Below are 22,501 nucleotides of genomic sequence, written 5' to 3' on the forward strand. Positions count from 1 at the left end.
CTGGCTTACGCAAATGTGTTGAGAGCACAGAGGGGTACTTGCTTTTGGCCAAGTTCTGACCTCACTAACTCTCCTAGACTCAGCCTGCATCCTAAAATAACACGCTACGTGTTGTCCTGAAATCTCTCAGACATACCTTGCTGCTGCTGTTGGACTTGTTTACCATGGTGAACCTGAGCTCTTCCTGCTGTTGGAGATTACAGGGCTGGATGGGGGCCACTTACATGCCTCAATATTATCTCGTACGTTAATCTGAAGCTCTTCAGGATGAGGAATGGTAGGTTTTTTGGAGGTTGGTTGTGTGAGTTTGCATGTGTGTTCAGAACGGTCATCAGGTACCAGCGCAGTCTCACAGCAAAGCGTGTAATAGACCCGCCTGTCCATCGGGAGAAAGCGTGTCATTGTCACGTTTTGTGTCGCCGATACTTGAATATTACACGCCTGCATGAAGGTGCAGTGTTGTAGTGACGGTTGTCACGTGTTGTGTAGTGACGGAAGTCTAACTTCAGAGCTAGTTACGTAGTATATAAAGTTAGAAAGACCACTTATGTTGGGCGGGTTGGGAGATAGATGGGTCCAACAAACACAGGACTTTTAACCAGGGGGCCGGTGTTACGTTCGTGACGTTTGTCACGTTTCCCATACTGACGTTTCATTGTTTCCGCATCTGTTTTACTTTTACGTATTAGTTTGCATACTTATTTTAAGCCCAACCATGACGTTTTCCCTTAATCTAACCAAGGGGTTTTCTTGCCTAAACCTTAGTCAGTGACCATGACATTTTCCCTTAACTTCGCAAAGTGTTTTCTTGCCTAAGTCCGTGTCTTTGTTGCCCCCTGCTGGTACTGCACGGTAATACATGCTTGTAGTGTGCATGTCTTTGCGAGGCAAAACGTGACACTGACACGCTATAGTGGACATGTGGGTCTATTGCACACCTTGGCGTGATATTGGGTCGCAGGTACACAGCTTTGTCTGCGGAAGGTACATTTGATAAACTTTGTTTTTTGGAGCCAGATTTACTCTATCTGGTTTATGGTCTAAATATTCTATATGATACTTCATCTGCATCTTGAGCTCAGTGGAATATAGAAGTCTCATAAATTACAGATGAGATGGATGGGGGTTGTGGGAGTGGCGCTTCTCTGCAAATTCACACTTATTAATGGCTCTTCCTGACACCGCAAATGTATAAAACCTTTCCTCCACCGTTCTGAATGCTAAACTAGGTCATCGTGACTCGCATATTTCCATCCAAATGTGAAATTTGGAAATGCTTTGCCTCTTATCTCTTGTTCTTACAGTATAAGACCCCTTGTCTTTTTTTCTGGCAGTTTCTAATCTCGTCCTAATTCAATGATGAACAGAGACGACTTTTAATACCTCTGAGCCTCGGCTCGGGCTGATTTAAGCTGTTGGGAACATTGTGTTAAGTGCTGTCTTGAACTGTAGTAGCTGACAGAAATATATACTGCCAGTGTAGTGCAGCTACTATTTAATCATTAAGTTTTATTACCATGTCACACTGCATACACCATTAAGCAAAATGTAATGAACCCAATTCCTACGTCATATATGCTGTCAGCCAATGTTGGCACAAATAATAGTAAGTAATCAAAAAGTCAAAAACAGTAATCCTTCATTTGGATGTAGACAGTGCAGTAAATGGGTCACCAAAAGCCATAGTAGGATAGACAGTATGGTCAATATCTTAGTTTTACGTCTGTCAATCGATTTAAATATTTTATTATTATATATATATCTTGATTAATTACAAATGAAATGTTTTTATCTGTTCAAAATGTACCTTAAAGGGAGATTTGTCAAGAATGTAATACTCTTATCAACATGGGAGTGGGCAGATAGGTGTACCTATTAACCTGGCAACTGAGTGTTTGCAACTTTGTATTCCATTAGAAGACAAACTGTAATATTGAATTAGTGCTCAGCCATAGATGTGAGACATTTAGATTTTTAAATAAGTGTTGACTCAATAGTGCAGATGTATTTCAACCACAATTGACTCATACTTGAAACGATGCTTCTTGATTCCATATTGACAGGGAGAGCAAATTACTTTTAGAATGAATATGAACTGATAACAAAGTAAGTCTACTGGCAAACAGAGGAACAATTGTGCCTCTCAGTATTTGTCACATTGAGCATTCCAAGGTGGTTATGACATTACGCAACGTTCACGGTGAAAATGCATCCCAGCATTCACCACCTCACCGCTTGTAAACAAACATCCGCTGCCTGACCTTGCCTGACACAGCAGGACTCTTTTCCGCAAATAATCCTGTCGGTGCTGCTCAAATTAAATTTGCAGACTCACCCCATTTCCATGTCAGCCAGCTGAGTGAGGGCCCATCTCAAATTACCTGTGTTAACTGCTGTCGCTGTCTCACATACACACACACACACACACACACACACACACACACACACACACACACACACACACTAATGCACATCCATGCTGTGATCTCATTAGCAATATTAGTGCATGCCGAATCTCTGTAACCGTAACTCCCCCCCCCTGGTTGTGTAAGCGCTTGTTGTTCGGTGCGTGACATGATCTGGATCACATGAAGAGCAAAATGGCTAGAAAACAAACACTCCCATTCCTCCAGGACCCCCGGCCTGCACCCGGGCCCATACCACAGCTATATCAGGCTCCTGGCTGATGGTTCGTAGGGGATGAGACGAGTGTGACGCGTCTGTCTGAGAATGGCGTGAAAGAAAGCACGTTGAGGAAAGAAGGAACGGAAGGAAGTGCTTATTCGGATGTTCGGCGTTTGTGGATTTGGTGTTTAAACTGACTGCTTGCTTGTGAAACTTTGGTGTGCGAGAGCGTGTCATTGTGGTAGCAGGTGGGTGTCCTGCCCAGATATTGGCATTCAGCCAGTAGATCTGGGCCACGGAAGGAGGAAGAGGAGGAATTGGAAGCGGTGTGATCCAGAGAGGACTGTTGACTGACAGGAACAGTGGCTGTGCACAAACTAGCCAATGAGCACGGGGCTAGCTAACAAGACCACAGCACAACAAGCTCCGGTATTCAGTTAATATTACATGTGTGGACTCAGTACTGGGACAGCAGAATGTGATGTTCAATTCATAAGGATTGGTTTCTCCCTTGATTTTTCTCTGGCAGCGCTGTTGCACAACATCAAGGAGGACTTTCAGTCAAAATGTTAAAAGTGTTTGTTTACTTTGCTGAAGAAGAAAAGATGTAAATGGAGAGTATACGCACACGGGTATTTATTCTGGCTTGCATATTTCTCCCCTGTGCCAGTGCATCTTCCCTCTGGGCGAGCGCTAGAGCAGAGCACCTGCGCCGACACGTGACGGGGACTCGGCAAAGATCAGAGGAAAGCTGTTCTCTGTTTGTTTCTTTCAGCATCAGAAGAAGCAAGGTGGTCTTTTGGGGTGGAAAGAGCACTCGAGAGAGGACTGAAATAGGAGAGATGATAGCTTTCTTACACTGTGAAATGTTCTCATTTCTGTTTAATGTGCCGTTGAGAGTGTGAAATGGGTTCAGTTGTGAAGTGTAAAAAAATAAAAAACAAAGATCCAAGATGTTTCAAAGCAGTTAAAGAGGCTGTTGGTCTGACTCGGGGTCGTTGTGAGCTGCTTTTTGGACTATAGCTGTTATTTATCAAGGGAAAGATGACAGACCTATTTGGACAAGATTTATTTATAGGGGTGATTTTTAGTATTGTTCTGTATGCCCTGGTCAGCCTTTGTGATCCTGCCAGGAGTGCATTGGACACATTGACCAGTAACCTATTGATGTACTCATTCAGAACAACAGTTGTGTTGTAAACCCGCTCAGAAATGATTTGATGAATCATTTTTAAGTTGAAGATTCAAAATGTACCTTAAAGGGAGATTTGTCAAGTATTTAATACTCTTATCAACACGAGAGTGGGCAAATATGCTGCTTTATGCAAATGTATGTATATATTTATTATTGGAAATCAATTAGCAACACCAAAAAATGACAGATATTGTCCAGAAACCCTCACAGGTACTGCATTTAGCATAAAACTATATGCTCAAATCATAACATGGCAAACTGCAGCTCAACAGGCAACAACAGCTGTCAGTGTGTCAGTGTGCTGACTTGAAAAGTGGGCATGTCTGTAAAGGGGAGACTCGTGGGTACCCATAGAACACATTTTCATTCACATATCTTGAGGTCAGAGGTCAAGGGCCCCCTTTGAAAATGTCCGTGCCAGTTTTTCCTCGCCCAAATTTAGTGTAAGTTTGGAGCATTATTTAGCCTCCTTCGCGACAAGCTAGTGTAACAAGGTTGGTACCAGTGGATTCCTTAGGTTTTCTACAAGGCCTATGGAAAGGAGGCTGGGACACGGGCAGACATGGGTCTTGGGGTATGGGTTATAACACATGCACAGTGTAACTGAAGCTGCGGTTGTGCGTTGCGATTGGCTCAATTTCGGCGAGTGCAGACCAGATTTTTATTGCGCATGTGTTGTACCCCAAAGATATGACACGTTGATGACGCGGCCTCCTTTCCATAGGCCTTGGTTTTCTAGTTTCATATGATGCCAGCATCTTCACTTCTAGCTTTAAAACTGAGCCCGCTACAACCTCAATTTATTAAAATATTGTAAATATATGCCCTTCCTATACAAGGACACTGCTCGTTGGAATTAAATCAATTTTATGTATCCATTAGCCGAGTAAAAGTATGTGTATATAAGCCTATATATAACCCATAGTCATCTTAGCGTACATCCACCAGCACTCTCCTTTTAATTAAAATCTCTTTTGCACACCCGCTCATGAGTCCCCCCCATTACATCTCAGCTAGTTAAGCAAGACATGTTAATTTACTTTTACTGTATAAGCAAGCATTAGGCTCGGTGTGGAAGCATGACAGAAAGGAGGACGTGCATATTAATCAGGCTGACTTTCTTCATAAAGGGCTTTAATTAAACAGGTTTGTCACAGTTGCTTTATACAACAGTTAAGGACATAAAGATTAATAACGGATAGAGCAAACATTTCAAACATAAAATGAGGTCAGCGCTACTGTGTCTTACAGTGTATGTACGCTGTTGAATGACAAAAAACTGATTTGATCTGTGTTGTTTCATAGATAACATGTGGTGACTCTTTGCTCAGTATTATTTACCATAAATATCATTATTTGCATTGTTTGACCTTACTTTCTTTTTTGATTAAATGCATCACCCGTCCTCCCCAAGAACGTAGCCTTACAGAATTAGGTGATCGGCATTCAGCCAGAATAAAAGTGGTAGGTAGTTGTCATTGTATGATACAACCAGCACAAGGCAGAGAGGAAAGTGAAACACACTTTAGTGTTTAATTGCAGAGCAGTGGGCTGCTCTGTGTGGATTCAGCATTCCTACGCAGTGCACATTTCAAAGGGCCTGCATGCTGGATTTTTACTGTTTGTTTTGCTGAATATCTTAGGTCGACACCTGATTCTATTCTTTTATTCAACTCAAACAAGCCACAGGTCAGCCACAGGTTTTAGCTTCCATAGTGATTCTAAGGGTTGTGCTTCTTCATATGTTCGTCTCCGCTATCAATAATTCACATGCTCCCCCTCCATCCCCCTGCATATGATTGTCTATTAACTTGTCAGTCAAAGCTTTGTGGGGAATAGAAATTATACACCCACAGTTGTCAAGATGCTGTATAGATGTTGTAAAAATGTGGGGGCATAAAACCTGTAGCCCAGAGGCAGAGGATATAGAGAACAACATGTAACACAAGTCTCAGGCTGGATATTAAATGCACCTTTGTTAAGTGAGCTACTTTTACACCACCATACCAGTGTTTACCTTTGTGAAAAATAGGTGTTTAGTTTTTTTGCAGGGGGGTTTAAACAAGATACAAAATCCTAAACCCAGATCTTTGTAAAGCTTGATACCTCTATAGAAGGAGGGCACTCTTTTATCAGCAGAATCTCTCTGTCATTGGCGGTGTCAGGTGGTGCCATTATGTTGTAGGGACACCACCCAATATCTTAAGCTACTAAAGGCCTTTTCATGTTAGGTATGATTGATTCGTACCGTGCCCGAGTATGTACACTCTGTTTCCCCCCGCTGTCAATATCTCTCTCTTTGCCCGCTGAGCAGCTGAGTGGTTCTCGTTCTTCGGAGGCACTACATTAAATTAACTAAATAAAATGACAAACATCACCCAACCCTAATGCCTACTAGTATTTATATTTTAAGGAACCTCTCGCCTGCCTTCCTGCTTTATCACCCACGAGATCGGCGCATGCTGCACGGAATAAACAGATTTCAGGAGAAGAGACCGGCGGCGTTAAAAAGCGGTTCACTTCCGTGTTTTGGTACAGTTGGCTTTCACACCCGAGTACACATGAACCGTACTCGAGACCACCTTTTCAAGTGGACTCGAGTAGTGGATCGACAAACCGTCTCCAAGCACGGTACGGAGCGTTCACTCTAATCAAACGAACTGGACTTTGGGGCCAAGTGTACTCGGATCAGGGCCCGGGTCCCTGATGTAAAAGCCTTTCTAAGGGTACTTCCAACATGGGATGAGGAGGTTTTGAAATTCTATCACTGATTCAAAATCACTGATATGGGTCTTTCACAGGCCTCTCATTTCATTAAGTCATCTCGCTCAGGGGTCCCCTGCAGAAGCTCAATGCAACACTTAGCTGGAAAAAGATGCTGCCACTACTGATTTCCATTGATTGTAAAGCGAGACACGGAGCTTTGAAGAGGGCGATTATCTTCATGATTCAAGTGTGAATTCAATTCTATACATACATACTCAAAATGCTGACTACATCACCCCTCAGGGTATAAGCAGCAATAAAACGGCAACATTGTGCCCCCTGCGCAAGTTAATATGCTTCCCCAGGGAGTGTGAGCTTGATCCTGAGTGATGTCTTTAAGCCACCCCATTGAGTTTACATCGCTCCATGTTTCATCTGGCTCGCTGCAAGTGGAGACAGTTTTAATGGTCAGCCTGTATTTCTAAACCAGTTATGCATTTGTCTTTGTACCAACTGGAGTTTCTAGAGCTCGGCGAGTCGGCCGATCTGTAATTAGTGCCAACCATAAACAATCGGAATCCCACTGAGCGCTGCCACGGGTGGCTGCCCTCACCACGACAATCTGGAGTTTCCCCCTTTGTCCTCCGGTGTGTCTGATGTAGAGCCAGCTGCCTGCCCCTGGGAGTTGAGCAGTGGGCCTGCCGTATGGAGGGAGAGGGAGAGATGGTGAAAATAAATACTATTGAAATGAAGAAATATGAAAAGAAGCATACTTTGTGAAGACTGTGATAAAAGAGGGTCTTGTAAAGTAACTTGTTTCCAGTCCTTTCCTGTGAATCATATTTAAATATAGAGTCTGATGCCATGTAAATGTGATGCAAGCTCTCGGATCAGCGCGGATGCTTTTTCTGCCCTGGCTCCCAAGATGCACAATCATGACATCATGGCTTATGTACTACAGGGTAACTCCCCATTATAGTAATTTGTCTAGTCGTTTGACTTGCATGCTTATTCTTTTCACAAATATGATATTCCCCTCGGTCACTTGTTGTCACAGCCTATACCCAGGGCCAGCTGTGTTTTCCTCAAGATGCCTGAGTCATGACATAATCCTTTTACCATGGAGACAGAGTGGCCGGTTTATGTTGGGGTTAGATTTGAGAAGTCTTTTGTTGATATTTTTTCAGATGTTGGTCCAGTTTTTTTTGATTCACATACCCTACTGTTTGGGTATTTATCAGAGTATTGTTAACTGCATTTTAGAACTGTGTAGACGCTGCAGGTTTGAGCAAGAAGAGCACATCTCTTCATCTTCCTTTGCAGCCTCAGAATCTCTAAAATCCTTTTTCTTATAATCCGGAAGGCTCTCGGTAAAGGTCACGTTGAACTCTCGGTTGTTGCCGTCTTGGAAACAGACAGGGTCTTGGCCTGAAGACATGCTCCGTGGACCATTGCAAACAGTCGGCCTCCCGTCCTGTGACCTCCCAGCTCACTTAGTCTGCACACAACCAATCGAGGCACATGGCTAAGAGGAGGAAACATCTGTGCGTTTCATGCAGACACCAGAATGCTTTTGTGAATGTAAAGGAGCACTTTTTCTGTCAGTCAGTGTAATCTGAAGTCTGAAAAGACACTTATTTGTGTAAAATGTTGTTTGCAACAGAATAAAACAAAAGTGGATCACTAAAAAAAAGGATCAGAGGCAACTGCCTCTCGGTTTCACAGTGCCCAAATAGTATCTTCCTGACAATTATCTCCTATAGCTTTACACTATCTTTCTTTAAACCTCATTTCTTTGCCATGGTCTGTCTTGCATGAATAGGATTGTAATAAGCTAGCATGTCAGTGTCTTTGAAACTTTCTTTTTGCTCTACAAGCCAGCCAAGTACAATAATGTCATATGTGGTTTGAGGGCTAGTATCTCACAAAGTCTTTGATTCAGGTTGTGTTGAGCTTGGCATATTTCCTTCCCGTAGGGATCTTTTAGTCTTAACTTGAGTTGAAGATCAAATATCCAGTGCATGTTCATGGTGCCCAAGGCTCACGTCCTAACCTTTCAAATCTTCTACTTCCTACTATCCTGGCAGGTCGACTCAGACTCTTGGTTTTGGTCTCAGAGTGTCATTTCCCAAACTTTCTGCAAGAAAGTTCTCCATCATGGCATCATAGCATGCAGCCTGTACATCAAGAAATGCCTGTGGAGGCATCATAGCACAGGCCCGGCTCAACGAGTGGGTGCAAACTGCAGTAGTGCTGTTGGGATGCAATAAAACAGTTTGCATCACAGTAGCAGGAGCCCGGTGTGCTCAGCTCTGTATCAGCCCTGATTGCCGTTGCTTTGCTGCCATAAAGGGACATGTGGAGCTGTTTAGCTGTCTGCCTTCATAGAAATACTGTAGTGCACTGTCAATTAGAGCCAGAGGAAGGAAGTGGTCACGGCTTAAAACCAGGAGCAAAGGTACAGTAAGCCCAGGGGAGAACTGGCCTGACTCTACATATTTATTAGAATATCTCTCTCTTTTTTTTAGTTATGATATGTGGGGCATTTTGTTATTTTGGACTTTTTACTGCAGTTCAACTGGAAAGTGTTTTTACTTTTCATTGGGATGTATGGTTTCTTACACTCCTGCTTTCTCTTGTACTTTATCTTTGTCACTCTCTCTGTGTATTAAGGCTGTCCCCTCAAGATTTCATTAGTCGATTACTTGTTTTTTCTGCTTTTTTCTAGGGCTGTCCTCGACCAAAGAAATTCTTAGTCGACTAACACTTGTACGATTTTGTTGACTTATTGATTAGTTGATTCAATCAATCTTCAAAACTGAGTTTCTCCACAAAGAACCACACAAAAGCACCACTTAAAGTCTTGTGTTTACCAGAGATGTGTTCATACGTTTTTTGGAAATAAGCATGAAAAAAAGATTAAAAAACGACTAATGGACTAAAGAAATCTTAGTCGACTTAGACCAAAACGACCAATTAATCGACTAAGAGGGTGCAACCCTACTTTTTTCATGCTGAATGACTCATTTCAAAGAAATTTAGGAGCACATCTCTGGTAAACACAAGATTTAAAGTAGTACTTTTGTGTGATTCTTTGTGGAAAAACTCTGTTTTACAGATCCGTCGATAAAAAATAATAGATTAGTCGTCAAAATTGGTTGAGGACAATCCTACTGAATATTCTTTCCCTTTGCTAACTTTCTTAGCATGGTACTAATGCCAAAACCTCTGTATCAATACAATATCATACTAAAATGGGATGGAGATATTATACATAAACAGTTAGTTTGACTTTTGCAAAGTATACCCATTCACAAAATGGGTACTCACTCACCCAAACTTTACCATGTGCACACAACACTCACACCTGCATGTGTTCACACAAACATGCTGTTCAACCCCCCCACCCTCCATCCTCTGCCCACTGGCAGCCAATATTAGTGTTGGATTAAACATTAAAGCCCGAGTCATGTTTAGCAAGTGGACCCTCTTAAAACAAAAAAATAAAAAAGGCTTTCAGTGTAAACAGACTCCCCACCTCTAAACCCTTGGCTCTAATAGTTTAGAGCCACTAGCTGGCCTCCACACTAACAATTCCTTATATAGCTCGGTTTCTTGCCTGAACAGACTACAGTATAAAGAGGGCGAAACCAGTATGCCATGTGCCTGCAGGGATGAATTTAGGGCAGGGGAGTGGTTCATGTCTAATTTCTGTTGACTCATGGCTTTTAGTGAGAATTGGGACGTGACAGTGGAGACTTGACTTTGAAATGGTTCGTTAGTCTGTTGGCAGTAATAATGCACTGTGGCTTTTTGACTGGGTGATGTGAATGTTCATGGAGATTATCCCACATCATGTGGGAGCTGTGTTTTCAGGCTCATTCTCAGTTTGGGCCCTTGCGGAGCGGCATCGCCCACCAAAAATCCTTTTTAACATTATCTGTTACTTATTCCTGAGTATATAAGAGGTGGACGTAGTCACCGTGACGTCACCCATTTGGTTTGTGGACTGACGTTTTGAAGCCTCGAGTTCTTCATTTTGGTAGTCGCCATCTCGGTTTTTGCAAATAGAAGGGACACGAGAGGGTGGAGCACAACCGAATGCTGAAGAAGACAACTTTCATGAACTGAAAACAAACTGAGCAAGGGTTAAAGTTGTAAGTCGAAAACACGGACAACACCCAGACCGGACAACGCCGTGGTAGCGACGTGTCAATCACAAGGTAGCCACGCCATAAGCATCCCCTGCTTTACGGTGTAAGGAAGACTTAAGAGAGACCATAAACTCATGTTTACAATTAGGGATTAGATGTGACTTTATTTTCTCACTTTTAGCCCTGGTCACAGATTGTGTGCTGATGCCGTTGCCGTTGGTAACAGTGTATCATATTGAATTCTTTCTGCGTGACCGACCTCAGCATGAAGCGAACAGGTGCCAACAGGCAACAAAGCTTTACAGCTATAGTTTTCTTTTTTAATTAAGATGAATGAGTAGCTCACTCTCCAGGGGGCCACCATACTTTCACCTTTAACCCTGACATCTCTTACCCCAGTCCCCTTTTTCTTGTGGAAGCGTTCTACAGGCATGGAATCGGCCAATCTCTCTCTCTGCTGCTCATTTATGTGCAGTCTCAGTTTTACACACAGTGTGGGATTTTGTGTGATATATATATTTTATTGTAAATTGCTCAGTGTTTCTCCTGATTTAAATGTGAATAGACAAAATAGTTTCAGTTTTGTCATTTCTAAACAAAAATCCATCATTTTTAATTAGCCTGTGTCTGTGACTTCTCAGGAGCTCACTATAGGAGCTCTTGATGGTGACATCAAGCTGACATCTGCCCTCTCGCCTCCCTTGTCTGCAGGAAAATTGGCTACAGCCTCAAGATGCCCTGTGGCTTTGTCTGAATCAGCGAGTTCTGGTGCTTCCAGGCCTGTAACCCTCCAGACAACAGGGAGCTGCATAGTCTGGCAGGTAAGCAGAGTCAAAACAAAAATCTGTTTCCTGTTAATATCTGCAGTAGGGCTGCACAATTAATATGATTAAAATTGCTGTCTGTTTTACATGACGGTAGTTCTATCAGTTCTGAATTTGCAGGGGGATCTGTTGCATTAAACTGAACACATCTAATGTCTCTGTAAGCTACTGCACATTAAAACATGACAAGACTGTTTTACATGATTGTATGTGCTATGGGAGGTTTCCCCTTCTTTAAGAGCATGGGCTTGGTTGGGAACTGTTGAGACATGAGTAATATTGGGTTGTACAAATAAACTGCAGCACTAGTAACCTATACAACCGCCGTCCTACAACACCACCCACAACAAGGCAAAGCAAAGGCATTCTTGACTAAAAACTTAAACGTGGCTCTTCACAGGCTGCTTTTGACATGTTATTAATTCCGATAGCTTTGACTTTACATAATATTTGAAGTAGGGTTAGTCGTCTTTGCACAGGGAGACTAGATGTCCATTGTGTGTTTCGGTTTCTGCCCATGCTGTCTAGGCTGATGTTTGTTAGGTCTTTGACTTTGTGCCTGCTCTTCTATAAATCTTCCTTTCTGCAACCAGTATTCTCACGCTTTGGAACAGAGGAACACCTACAAAGGAGTCTGATTTGTCAAGCTGCTCCACAAGCTCATCCTGTTAACTTGGCTCTTTTGGGGGGCGCATGTGTGTCTGTCTGTAACGTAGTGTAGGTCAATCCAGAACACATTTTTTATTTGAGTAAATTCGCCCCATCTCAGCTCACAGTGAGAAGCTAACATGCATTGTGTTGTTATAGTACCCATGACCAAGATATGTCTAGGTATGTTTTCCCCCCACACATTCCCAGTACTACTGCACTACATTATGTTTGTATTTTTATTTAGCTGAAACATGTTGGAGTTTAACTCAAGCCACGTTCAAATGATTCAGTTGTTATGGAATGATTCTATAAACACACATCTGTCTCGTGCTGGGAAATGATTTCATCCCTTCTGACTTCATGACCGAGGTATTTCAAAATTGTAGTTTCACGTCACCTACAAAGCTCAGCAGCTATTTCTGGCCATGTTTTGTTTTTGTTCTGTTTTTTTTGTATTTATTACCAGCTCTACTTTGATGACTGCGATGCTGTCACAGTAAGTCCCCTCTGCATTTAATGCCAACACTGTTGTCATTGCTGTTCTATTTCACATTGACAGGACATATTTCCCGTTCCTTTTTGTCCTCCTCCCCCCCTGACACATTTGATTCGTTCTGTCTGTTGTTGTATCTTGCAAACATACCGTGCTGATGTTGCTACAAGAAGACAATGTCAGTGGTGGATGTCAGTTGAATTTTTAGATTTTGAATACATATTTTGATTGCATTTATGTGTTTTGAGCCCCGGTGTATAAAAATGGTGGTGTAAAAACATTTACTTTCAGTGACTTTCAGAAGTTTTAAAATAGGGATGCACCGAGTACAAGTACAATAACTTACATTTGGGTACTCACAGATACCGAGTACCCATGCGAGTACTTCTCTGTGTCAAAAGACCCTCGTTAACAGCCAGCTGGAGGGTGTGAGCGACACACGGCAGGCTGGGGAGTCCCGCATACGAGGCGGTGCGCTGTCACCGGCTCTAGGTTGGCTTGGAAAGGCTCGGGGCGAAGGTGCTTGCCAAAGTGCTCGCTGCGCCTTCTCTCCACACCGGCGAGGGACGGGGCCCCCTGCTCCTGGTGCGACTGTCGACCGGTCGGACTGTCGACCGGTCGGACTGTCCTCAGTGCGCCCCAACCGCGTCGTGCCCCCAAGGTGGGGCTCGGCCCACGTAAAAGGCGCCAGGGATCTGTGGCGATGTCTGCAACCCATCAGACCCGTCTTGAAACGTGGACCAAGGAGTCTAACGCACGCGTCGAGGGTGCAAGCAAAACCCCGTGGTGCAATGAAAGTGAGGGCCGGCGCGCATATATCCCGGTGGGATATACTGGCCCCGCGGGGTCGGGCGCACCACCGCCTCGCCCGCACCATCGGGGAGGTGGAGCATAACTGCGTGCTATAGGACCTGAAAGATGCTGACGAGAGGTTAACCTCACTCTGCCGTGAAGTGGTATCAGTGCCGTCGTGTCGGAGCCGTTTTGAAAGTACGAGTACATGAGCACAGTATCTGAGCCAATACCCGATACTCGGGTCCACTGTTTCATGCAAGAGTTTAGGGTATCGGGGTACTGTGATCCAACCATTGTGGCGATGTCATGTGCACTGTGAGGTCTCTCATGATTCCTGGCTCCATAGCAAAATCCCACATTTGTATTTAGATGGACTTGAAATGGTTTGAGTCCAGGCCAGCCGCCACACATGGCTCTGCGTTCTGCAGGCTCCCACCAATCTAGTCTCGTGGAGGATCCGGGGGATCTTTAGGGGGAGATGATTTGAGTGGGTTGTTTTTGACATAATTATCCTCTAAATGCTGATTCACTGATAGTGAGGTCATTAACTTCAGTATGTTCAAGAGGACGCAAGAATGCGGCTTCCACATCTCTTCTTGATTTCCTCTGGGGAACTTAATTAGTGAGTTTGAGGATGGAGGGTGTCTGGGGTAATAATTATCCATGAATATATGATAGCAGCAGTGGTAAAGTCAGAGCTGTATTACAGTTAGCCATTAAAGCCAACATGTGTGTGCTGTATTTATTGACACTCTTATGAAAAGATTGCATATAAAAATCCACCAACAAAGGATTCATTTGCAAGGAAGAGTTAATGATTTTGCTTACTCTGTATGCTTCTGGTCATACAAATGTAATAGGAACAGTTGTTGGCTTGTTTTTGGTCGTGTCTAGAAGGTCAAATTCCGAAAACTTGCTAAAAACTCTCGCTAGACTCGCTACCCGACAACCTTAACCGTTCAAGGTCAATGCCTAACCTTAACCATCTCGCGAGAGTTTCGCAATTTGCGTGTTACATTCTAGACACAACTGTTTTTTTTGGCTACTGAAGGGAATGCAAATCAATTGCTGGTAATAGTCGTGGGACATTGTACTTATACTACAATTGCAGAATTCCCAATTAGCTAAAATACCATCCGACTGATTTTCATTCCATCCTGCTCCAACGCTCTCCTCTTTCTTTCATCTCCAGCAGCTTTCTCTGTATGAACAGATGCAATAAAAAAAAAAAACGACAGCTAAACACACAACAAATGAACGCTCAAGTCGAGGCCCATCAACTCCCCTCCTTTTGAGCTAATCCCTTGATTACGATTGTTAGAACAAATGGAGTGTAAACACTTAGCTATAACCTCAGCCCTTTTTGTGAACAGTTTTTCCTAATTTAGTGAGTGAGTATAAAACCACATGTATTTGAACAGACAAAAGACTTGAGTAGCAGATTATGTCAAGTAATTAGTCCAATATAGCTTTTATCATTTATTATGAACCTGTTATTCAAAAGTCATTTTCGTTTGTTTCCCCAACATAACACTTACATAACCCTGGTTTCACATTTCTCTCTGAGCTTGCAGAGCAACTTAGATGTTAATGGACATATTTAATGGTTCAAACTGTAGAGCAGCACTAATATAGGCTATTTGCAGACCATCGGTGTTGGCAGATATTAACGATCAGTATTGCTGGAGGTTAGTTAAGGTCATACTTACACTTTATTTACAGTTAAGTATGATTAAGTGTGATTTAGAACAATGGGAGCACAGGTGAATTAAAATGCAGTTCTTGCAGTGGCTGGTGCTCTAGTGCTGGCTCCAAAAACATTAAAGTAAATTAAAGTTAAAATTTTCTGACAAATAGGATGCCGTAAGATGAACTCAAAGCCTTCAAACTGCCCCTTCAGAAACAGATTTACGTGTGACATCCCACGCACTAATTTCATCTGAACACAAATATTTGTGAGAAATTTACTCTGCTTTCTTGGCAAAATGCAGCTCATACTATCATAAATATCTGAAGTATTGGAAAGCTCATACAGTAAAACTCGCACAATATAAAGGTTTCTCAACCTTGGGATTTGCAGTTTAATGTTGGGGCACTTAATATGAAGATGTAGCAACATGGATATGGATTATAAATCAATTCTTGTATAACAACATAACTGGCAATGTCTGCCAGTACATCTAATTCCACATATTGTTTTTACTGTGGATATGTGCCAAAACATATGTGAAAGTGCAATTATTCTCCTTTTTTCTTTCATAATTTAGCAGTAGATTACATCCTGCTTTTAGTTTGAAAGCCACTTAACTATTTAAGATTGTAATGTAAGATGCTTAATTGGTTTTGTTACCCTCATTTTTATCTGCATAAAGATGTGTAAATCAACAACATCAGCTGATTTAAAGTGCTAGAATATAAGCTTTGGTTTTAAATAAAAGGGGGAAAATAAAATGTTTCACCCTAATAGTTTTACCAGACTTTTAATGTTCTGTTTAGATGCATATGGCTTTGCAACAGAGGCCAAGTGCGTAGCGTTAAACTCCCTGTGGAGTTTCTGAGCACTCTGAAAGTCTGTGTGTATTGACTGGCAGTATATATGTATGTATAGATCCATCAAGATTACACACTGTTGACTCATGGAAGCTCTTCAAGTTACTCTGCTTATTGATTGCTGCATTTCCCCCGCTGTGATTGTCCTTGATAAATGGATTAGGATATGCCCTGTGCTTTTTGCCTCTAGAGTTACCACTTCAACAATGCTCACTGAAAGTGCCCTTGCTATCTTTCTCCCAACAGTAAACAATGTAGACTTTTCCCATTAGGACCTCATTGATAAGGTTTAAATCAATTAAGCCATAGAAAGTATCTAACTTCCAGGAAATGTAGTGTGAAAGTGGGAAAAAAAAGATAGACGTTGGGATAGCGGTTTGTCCTTGAAGCCCGTCATGTCAATCGAGCCAAGGTCAGCGGAGATCAATAAATGAGTGGGTGTCTGGAACATGTATTCCCATCACACTCCTGCTTTGCCTCTCTCTCTCTCTCTCTGAATCCCTGACTTTCCCTCAAGGCTAACCCACTAAGTGGACTGTGGAAACCAGCAGCTGTTGGAGTTCCCATCAGAGCACCTCAGAGAGCGAAAGTGAATTTCACTAAAGGAGTTGCCGAAGTCTGAGACGTCAATATCAAATGATCTATGGGTCATCTCTCTGGGCCATTCCTCTAACCATTAGTCAGGGGGAATCTCAGCGTCACCAACACAAATTCACTGGAGTTACAGATTTCTTTTATTACTTTTTTATTTGTGCTATGCAATTATTTCAAGTGACAAGTATTTGCCTGATGTAAGAAATCCATTACAAGTCAGTTCTGGTTCTTTTTAAAATATTAGTAATGGTTTGAGTATTCAATAGCACCTGGTATATTCCTTTAATAAAAGAAGAGTTTCTTTTTAAGAAATTATGTCTTCTGGCCTACATCCCAAGAGCACTAACCACATATTTAAATTACTTTCTTGCTTTCTCTTGGCATCACCTGCTGATGGAACAAAGGTCAAGTAGTAAAACGACGTCAGTTTGACATCCGTAACCTTCTAGGTCCAGTGGGAGTCTTGGTAAATGGTTTGAGAGGGCTGTGTGGCAGTCTCCCCTAAATTCCACCAAGCCGTGACCCCCGTCCCCTCCACGCTGCCTGCTATAGTTATCCCAGGCCTGTTTCTACTTAGTTATGGCAGGAATGTGCCGTTGCATGAGAAGAGGTCATCCCTCCTCATGGTCTGCCACGGCTCTTCCCCAGTCCTTAGTCAATGCTGCCAAGATATGGACATGCTTTCCCACGCATGCAGCCACCCTCCCATTCATCAATGAGGAATGTGGATATTTATTATGCAGGGAGCTTGACTTGGCTTCATCCAGACTATTTAGAGGAAGTATCAGTGTTATCGTTTTTCTTTGAAGCTCTACATAGTCTGGTTTCTAAATAAACCTCAGCTCCAGTTTGTTGTTTTTCATAAATTAATAACTTGTTTCACCTCAAAACCAGCCTTAGATTTTATGTGGTCTCACTTTGTTATTTAAAGCTAGAGTTGGAAATCTAATTCAAAAAGCTTTTTTTGTTGTATTTGCTGAAATTATAGCAATCAATAAATCAAATGCTCTGACAAAAAAAGAATATAATCCGGTATCTGTGAGTGTCGCAGGACTGTAATAAGCCCGTCTAATCGTTTCATTCGGCTCAAATGTTGTTAACGTTCATAATGATAATTTGGGGGGTGTGGCTTGGGAGGGAGGGCTGAAGGGACGGGCTGTCAGTGTTGCCAACTTGGCGACTTTCTGGATAGATTTAGCAACTTTTTGAGCTAGTGCTGCTAGCTACTTTCATTGGAAAAGAGTTGGCAACTCTGGGCTGGGTTTTTAGGTTGCATAATTTATAAAAATCTAGCATGCTTTTACTGGTTTCTTAAGATTACCAACCCTAGCTTTTCTATTTTTATTTTACAATTGGCATACTTAAGCAAGGGCATAGTGGTGCAGTGGTTCGCACTGTTACCTCACAGCAAGAGGTTCGCAGGTTGAAATCCGGCTTGGGGTCCTTCTGTGTGGGTTTGCATGTTCTCCACGTGTTAGCGTGAGTTTTCTCTGGGTACTCCGGCTTCCTACCACAGTCCAAAGACATGCAGGTTGACTCTAAATTGAACTCTATTCATGTTCCCCAGAGGATGAATCCTACTGGCTTTAGTTAACTCCTGAGTTTTCCTCTGGTGCCACCATGAGCTTGACTTTTTTAGTTCTTTATTGAAATATCGCAACAACATTCAGCACCAGTACAGCCTCACAGAGCCGCCAGCATGGCTGCAGAGTCTTGTTTTATGTTCTGATCTGTGGCTCACATAGAGCCCCACACACACACACACACACTGCTCCTCCAAAATGCCACCAGATCATCCCGAGTGTATTGCAATGCAACCGCAACAACGCCGTTTAAGCTGCTTTCCCACATGCATCTTAAACATGAATGCAGTGGCAATTTTCTGTGCCTCCCATCATGTGGGATTTAGAGGCTGGAGTCGATTTTCTGTGTTAAGACGCTCTGAGTAATTAGCCGGCACGGGACAGTCACCGCAAATCTTCCATCATTGGCCCTGGCGGGAATAAAAGCAACAACATTCATAGGTAAAGCATGCAAAGGACAATTTGATTTTCATGAGTGTGTGACAGTTTACGCTGGCGCTGAAGACAGGAATATCCATCGTAGTTAATATACCCAAAAACTGCCTTGAGATGGAATGGATTAGTCATTTTTCCATGTGCATAAGGAAGCAATTTGGTATTCTCTCAAAAAAATCACGTTACCTTGGTTACCCTATGTTTCTGTTTCCAGTGCTGACTAATCATCTGAAAGTGAACTCAAGTAAATGACTATGAATCAATCTGTGAAGTCAGACTGTAGGTTCAGCTGCAGACAGTGAGTGGTTGCTGTCATTGTTGAACATGGACTCTCTGGTGGAAAGCCAATTCCTCTAACAGCTAGATCTGCTGCCAAATTAGATTTATTGATAATTTTACAGCCTCTGAAGAATTGCAGTCATCACATCAGATGCAGATAAGCTTGATTGAAAATTCACAGTGAATGATAATCTATCACGGACGTTGCTTGTTTCTGTTCTCCGCTGTCTGCCAACCTCATATCAGCACTTTTGTAGAGGGGGGGGAAGTCCTAGACTTTTGAAAACCGATCTAGTTACTTTGCACGGTGTCACGTAATCTGCGTTTCAGATTTATTGGCCACCGGTCTGCACAAAGACTTTCAACTTGATCTGCGCCAAAGCCCTTTTAGTCCGACCACCTATTGTTTCACTGTTTAGTCAACCTCGTCTTGCCCGGCTCTTCAAACAAGCCGGAGTTTCAGCTGTTCAGGCCCCTGCCCCCCCACTGCATGTGCTTTCTACTTTGAAGATGGAATGAGAAATTAGATTTCATGCTTTGGAATTGATATTAAAGTTAAAATGGGAACATTTCTAAAAGAAGTATCACTGTTTTCCAAATTGAGTAATGCCTCTGGCTTTCCTATCAAATAGCACTGAGCTTTTGCTTTATGTCAGCAGCGTAGTCACAGCTCTGTCTGTACAGTCACCTGACCACTGCAACATAAACTTGTTTTACAGCTGCGCGAGCAGATTGTTTGAGTGGGTCTGATAGAGGAGCATTTGATTATAGTATAAGTGGTCGTAAAAAAAATAGAAAACTGTAAAACGCCGTGATTGAATCAAATATTCAACAAAGCTGTGTAATAAACAGCTTTAAAACTGTTCTGAGGGCATGTTGACATGTTTTTAAAATCGGCCGTTATAATGGTAAACTTGTAAATGTGCAAATCAGATTTTTGCTTTTGCTTGTTTGCAACTGTTCAGAAGTGATGTGATGTGCCTCCTGCAAAGCTTAAACTGTTGAATTCAAACTATTATTTCTGTATTATACCCTCGGGCCCTTAAGAGATTCATACTTTTGATTGCATTTGGCAAAGTTTAGAAAAAACTTTGATGGAAAACTACTGTAAAAAGTTTTGCCATCCCAGTTTGCATTGTGCACTTTTCAAAGTATTTCTCCCAGCTATTCTTTAAAGGTGATGAACAGACAGATTGGCAGGGTCTTATTTTTTTTTTTTACCACAGGACGCAAACTAATACATGATTGATGTCACTCAGTATCGGAGGCGATGTGCACGGCCAGATAAGGAGGTGGGAGAACATTGCCTGCGAGGGATTTATCATCTTGTCAATTTTGAAGGGATTTAGCTGCTGTTAGAATCACATTATAACTGAAAGTAGAGCATAGACACATATTACGCCGCACCAGGTTTATTGACAACCCAGGAGCCTATTGGATGTGAAAGTATGTAATCTTGTTTTACCGGAAGGAGGTTTTGAGGCGCATGATATCATGTAAACTACAGAAGAGAACTCAGTGATGGGAAGGTCCAAGTAAGATCAGCCTCCTGCCTTCACAGTCTGCAGATTTACTGTATAATCCCTCTGTCACACAATTTTATTAAGCCTTCAGCATATGAAAATACAGGTTCAGACCAGTGTAACTACTGACTATTGTCATCTGGGTGGCTGTTATGAGAGAGGAGACTTGTGTTTTTCTGCTCCATGTGTAATCTCGCCTTGTTGTGACTCCTCTACACCCGGCCAGACCCGGTTCATCCCTCCCTCTATTGCATGTTTTCTCAGCTGTGTTTACATGCCAGCTCTCTGAAACTTGAAGGGTGGGGTGAATGCCTTCCTCTGTACCGGACTTCTGACATCTGTCAGGATTTAACATCATTCATGTGTTTCTTCACCTGTTACATGACACATGAATGCTAGTTTTAAGCTCATGTATACATTGAAAACACTTTTATGTTAAAAGAAATCTTATTCTTTCTTCTATTTATTTGATGCTTATTTCAAACTAATTCTTGCTTTCAGAGTCATATTTTCTTTGACATACTAATGCTGCACATGAACTTCAACATTAAGAAATATAATCTTTGAGAAGGATAGATGGTGAAATTGAACCTAAAAGCTGTTTTGAGTCTTAAAATATTGAATATTTGGTAACACTATAATAACCATCATTTATACGTGGTAAATTGATAGTTAATTAAACTTAGATATTTTACTGTTAACAAGCAATTGAATTATAATTAATAATGTTTGCTACATTTTTATTAATGCTATAATTACTGTTATTTTATTATTATTTTGTGTAATAAGAAATAATTAGAAATTCTATATTGTATGATAATAATTTACATTCTGATTAAATTAGTAAAGTATTTATTATCAGTTTATTGTTGCACACATTATAACATTTTATATACTATATTAAGTATGTGTTAGTGATAACCAAATGATTTGTAAACCTTTAAGAATTTTTTTGTAAAACATCTATAAACATTATACAGATAGATGGACCAGAATTCAATTATTTACCTTTGACAAAGTATTAACTATTCATCTAAATAATGTGTATAGATGCTTTACAAAGTATTTATTAATCATTTAACAATGTATTATAATCATCAGTTACAACTTTATAATAGCCATCCAAGTAATGTTTATAGATGTTTTACAATTTCTTTAAGGATTACAAATAATATAATAATCATATATAGAATATATAAGATGTTATAATGTGTCAAACAATAAACTGAACTGAAAATAACATAAATTATAGCATTACTAATAATTCGTAAACATTAATTATCATATTGTTGTTGTTTTTAACAGTAAGATAACTATTAACTAAGTTTAATTAACTATCAATTTACAATTTATAACGAAATAGTTCTAGTCGGTATTTAAGAAAACGATCTCACAATAAGTTTTAACTTATATAGAATTTAAATGAGAAGGAATTGTTACCCAATAATCTTTGAATTCTCACTTTGTGCAGCCAATAAATCTTGAAGGACCAGTCTAATATTTAGTGTCTAGCTGATGACATTTAGATATCATCATCTAGACACTAAATATTAGCTGAGATATATATACCTCATTATTTTGTAAATTCAGCCGGACATTAATGTATTACCCAACTCAGAGATATTTAGATGAGTTAACGAAAGATTGGAGCTGCACTAAAGGGTACACTCTTAACGCTGACCTTCTACTTCCCACACAAACATTTCCTCCACGGCAAATGATGCAAGCCACTCGGTCATTTAGCCGGGAAGAAAAAAGCATCCATACTACATGCATTATTGATGCGTATGAAAATTGAGCCTCTGAGCTAATAGGTAATCTTTCATCTGCGGTGTACAGCGCATTTGGTACCCCTCGATCTATGAGAGTCCACTTCTTGGCCCTCACCCCGCACTCCTGCTCCGTTATTGATCATTCGCGCTCTAATTTGGCTCATTTCATTCAGAATGTGCAATCTGTATGCACAAAATGCAGTCCGCCAATGACCTGGGAATGAGAGATTTCGGTGGAGAAGGCAATATGTGGCGATAGATCACCTCAAAGGGTCAGCCAACCCCCAAGGTGAGGTTACCTACTTTCTTTGCTGAATAAGAC

The 22,501-nt window shown here is 41.5% G+C and overlaps 1 protein-coding gene across 4 annotated transcripts in view; it reads left to right on the forward strand.

Moving 5' to 3' along the window:
* peak1 (pseudopodium-enriched atypical kinase 1) overlaps positions 1-22,501 on the forward strand; it is a 129,816-nt gene that overhangs the window by 11,810 nt on the left and 95,505 nt on the right. For 2 of the 4 annotated variants that reach the window (XM_074633930.1, XM_074633932.1), the window contains exon 2: positions 11,392-11,501. The exons of 1 other annotated variant lie outside the window; for it this stretch is intronic. The gene's annotated coding sequence lies outside the window, so the exon portion shown is untranslated. Of the gene's footprint in view, positions 1-11,321; positions 11,502-22,501 lie in introns of all 4 variants that reach the window. One more of the 4 variants, XM_074633931.1, reaches the window with a different exon arrangement.

This window comes from Sebastes fasciatus, chromosome 4 (assembly GCF_043250625.1).
Source record: "Sebastes fasciatus isolate fSebFas1 chromosome 4, fSebFas1.pri, whole genome shotgun sequence".
Classification (NCBI taxonomy): domain Eukaryota; kingdom Metazoa; phylum Chordata; class Actinopteri; order Perciformes; family Sebastidae; genus Sebastes; species Sebastes fasciatus.